Here is a 3975-nt window from a genome sequence, read left to right as displayed (position 1 = left end):
TGAGGTGTCTGATATTAATTCTGTTAGCAGAGTGAATGTGGAGAGAGTGTGGAAGAAAGTGCGAATGGATGGGATGAGCAATAGGCAGAGTGAGATTGTATGGCAGAGTCTGCATGGCGTGTTACCGGTGCGAGAGTTTCAGCGTGTGAGAGGCTTGGTGAGGAGTGAGAGATGTCCGAGAGAGGGGTGCGGTGGATGTGAGAATGTGGTTCATTTATTTTGGAATTGCAGCCATGCACAGAATGTGCTGCGGAGACTTGGCTCGTTATGTAAGGAGATAACAGGAGTTAATTTCATGTCCTTTGAGTTAGTTATGTTTGGTTTGGGTGCGAGAGGCAGTGTGAGAGAGAGACTGTTGTGGCTGTTTATGGCGTGCGTGAAGGAAGTGTTGTGGGATGTAAGGAATGTGTATGTATTCAAGAGGAAGGATGTAAGTGAGAGGGACAGCGTGCGAATGGTATTGGGGAAATTATACTTCATTTATTTATGGGACAAAAGAAAGGATGGAGTCGATGCGGAAGGAATATGGAAGGTCAAAAAATGGATACAATTAGTTGATTTGTCATGATTTGTAATGTATTTCTGTTGTATAAATGTGTTGGATTTATTATGTTGTGAATAAATAAAAACCTTATGGTTTATCAAAAAAAAAAAAAAAATCTGTTCTTATCAGTTTAATATCTGATACGTCCCCTATCTGGGGACCATATATTAAATGGATTTTTAGAACAGGGAGCTGGAAAAAGAGCTTGCTCTGTCCACTCCACGCATTGACCTGGTATTGCAGTACCTCCAGGACCGGTGCACCCCCTTTCCTACAGCAGTTTCCAAAAGCAGAAAAACAAAACTGACGAGCAAGAGGTGCAGCGCAGCTGTGGCGGCTGCTGCTACCACCACCCAAGCACTTTGATTGACACTCAGCCCGTCTGCTCGCAACATTGTATCCACTGAGCAGCTGCGTCTGCCAGAGTGTGCACAGCACAGGTACAACTGGAAGCAAAACAACACACACACCAGTTCATATGGCAGCCGCACTCTATAGTTCGTACCTACCGCTGCGCTAATAGCCAAGTTGGAAACATCGGGCAGGCACAGCGTATCCTGGCAGCCTGCGTCTGTATGCTTCACGTATTCGGGTCATGGGTGTATGTGCAGGGGGCCCGGAGCCCCAGGGGGCCCATAAAGTCTCTCTTCCCCACATTGTAAACCAATGCTATCAATGAAGCTTTATAGTTTGGGGGCCCAGTTCCAGACTTTGTACTCGGGCCCCGCAGCTTCAAGTTACACCTCCAGATCAGGATAATGCTAGGCCATTCCAACCAGCCTGTGTGTGTGACCTGCAGTCGCTGGTAGTCGAAAAGCGGCCGGCCCCGGATGCGCGCTTCAGAGTGGACAGACAGCAGCGGACCCCCAATCACACAGGCCCAAGGCTTGCTATGTAGCACGGAATACCTCATTGGACTGCAGCACTCCACGCGGGCTGAGATACACGCTCCACGTGGGATGGGCAGTATTCGTCCATGAAGATCCAGGCCAACGTTTAGAGATGGAGCAACACTCGGGGAGCAAAGAACTCCAACGAACGGACGTCTACTTTACAAGGATGTATTGCTTTATTCAATGCATGGACACAGAAACAGTTCAACCGCTCGATTACAGACCGCAGTCAATACAGTAAAGAAAGAAATGTGTCTGTTTAATGTAAACTTGCATGGAGCTCGTTTGTCAGCCACTGACTGACTGAATGCTGAAACGTGGTCTAACGTTACATGCACCACCAGGGATAAGGCCTTGCCTATAAGCATTCCCCAGCTGGCAAAAACGGAACCTCCCTGCCTATTCCTCACCATGGAAGAACGGAACCTACCTTTTTTTAAAAAAAAGAAAGCCACAGCAGCAGCCAACTAGATTTTGGTAGGCCGCTGTCTCCCCCTTGTGTGCTGCATAAAAAATGCACTCCACTAAAAATAACAATGATCCACGAAATAGAGCGTATGGAGAGAACGAGGCTTCTAGATGAGCCGTCAGGCTATGATAAATTGTATCACACCTGGGCGATATGGATAGATGCCCGGAGCTCACCCCTATTTACCAAGTGGTTACAGACAGGGACATGTGAGTAACACGTTTAAACCACAATTGTAAAGAGAAACAACAATTCCGGAGCCCGCCCCCCCCCCCCCTTTTTGTTTTATTTTCTCTTTCTCCCGTGTCATAGATACCTACCCTCCCTTACCACTCCCCCCCCCCCTTACCCTCCCCTCATTCCCCTGTTTGTAGACCTTATAAAATATCACAGACAAACATGATATAGTTCAACTCGAAATTGATTTATTAAGTTTCATTGTCAAAGTTATTTTTACATTGCTTTGAGATAAGGCAAAAGTTTCCCCCCCTCCATGAAACCAATAAAACCTATATTGAATAAAATAAAAATGATGCAGTTACCGGTAGTTCCGCAGCTTCTTGGTGGAAATAAAGACCATCTCCCGTCTCCCAGCTGCAGCAGAGACTGACTGAAATGGCTGCCAAGCCCGGTATTAATGCTTCTAAATTGATGACATCACAAAGGAGTGACATCGTCAGCCTTCCAAACACCTGGCTCAATTGCATACAGTATGTATGTATGTATGCATGTATGTGAGTCTATCTATCTATCTATCTATCTATCTATCTATCTTTATTAATTATGTAGAATATAGATATGGATTATTTCTAATTTACAGATTTTGTAGATATAGATTAAAGATAGATTTAAGATTGTATGTGTGTGTGTATATGTGTGTATGTGTGTGTGTGTGTGTGTGTGTGTGTGTGTGTGTGTGTATGTATGTATGTATGTATGTATATATATATATATAATGTATATATGTAAAAAAAATATAAAATCTGTAGGTATGTATGTATGTATGGCGGGCGGGCAAAAAAGGCCTGCTGTATGTTTTTAAGTTCTTCGGATGACCATGCCGCTCTAATATTCTCCTTACTAGGGTCTACTAATGCTGGCCCAGGGGAAGGCAATAAAGCCCTATGGGGCCGAAGCCAATTTCCCTTATTTTAGGTAAAAAGTTTCCATCCGTCCCTACTCGAAATGCGGCTGGCCGAAGAGATCCCTCCAACCGACCGGCCGACGCACCTTCAGAGACAAACTAGTGCTTGCTTCTAGTGTCATCGCCGGCTTAACCCTCGTTTGTAGGGAGCTGACGAGTCCTGCAGCAGCAGGCTCTGCAAGCCTAGGATGCGTGAGCACGGTGCAAGAGGAAGGACTGAGGGTGTGAGGCTGGGCGCGGTTGAGAAGGCGTGGGGCGGGGCTATGGAAAGTTTTACTAGCTCTCCCAGCTGCCTGGGTGCATTGTGGGTGCGCCCAGAGTGCTGGCTGAGCGTGTTGCCTCAAGCCTTGGAAGTGGAGTTGGGCGGACCGGGCTACAGGTGAAACCCATTTCGGGTTATCGCTTCTCGGCCTTTTGGCTAAGATCAAGTGTAGTATCTGTTCTTATCAGTTTAATATCTGATACGTCCCCTATCTGGGGACCATATATTAAATGGATTTTTAGAACAGGGAGCTGGAAAAAGAGCTTGCTCTGTCCACTCCACGCATTGACCTGGTATTGCAGTACCTCCAGGACCGGTGCACCCCCTTTCCTACAGCAGTTTCCAAAAGCAGAAAAACAAAACTGACGAGCAAGAGGTGCAGCGCAGCTGTGGCGGCTGCTGCTACCACCACCCAAGCACTTTGATTGACACTCAGCCCGTCTGCTCGCAACATTGTATCCACTGAGCAGCTGCGTCTGCCAGAGTGTGCACAGCACAGGTACAACTGGAAGCAAAACAACACACACACCAGTTCATATGGCAGCCGCACTCTATAGTTCGTACCTACCGCTGCGCTAATAGCCAAGTTGGAAACATCGGGCAGGCACAGCGTATCCTGGCAGCCTGCGTCTGTATGCTTCACGTATTCGGGTCATGGGTGTA

At 46.9% G+C, this 3975-nt stretch overlaps 2 non-coding genes across 2 annotated transcripts; both read left to right on the top strand.

The window, feature by feature from the left end:
• Positions 1-620: 620 nt before the first annotated feature.
• LOC136573890 (U2 spliceosomal RNA) lies at positions 621-812 on the top strand. Its single transcript, XR_010786105.1, has one exon. It is a non-coding gene; the product is annotated as a U2 spliceosomal RNA (small nuclear RNA).
• A 2636-nt stretch (positions 813-3448) lies between these two features.
• Positions 3449-3639, top strand: LOC136573734 (U2 spliceosomal RNA). Its single transcript, XR_010785956.1, has one exon. It is a non-coding gene; the product is annotated as a U2 spliceosomal RNA (small nuclear RNA).
• The last annotated feature ends 336 nt before the right edge of the window (positions 3640-3975 follow it).

The sequence above is a fragment of the Eleutherodactylus coqui genome, chromosome 7 (assembly GCF_035609145.1).
Source record: "Eleutherodactylus coqui strain aEleCoq1 chromosome 7, aEleCoq1.hap1, whole genome shotgun sequence".
Lineage (NCBI taxonomy): Eukaryota > Metazoa > Chordata > Amphibia > Anura > Eleutherodactylidae > Eleutherodactylus > Eleutherodactylus coqui.
Note: the sequence above shows the minus strand (reverse complement) of the source record. Positions and strands in the feature narration are given on the sequence as shown.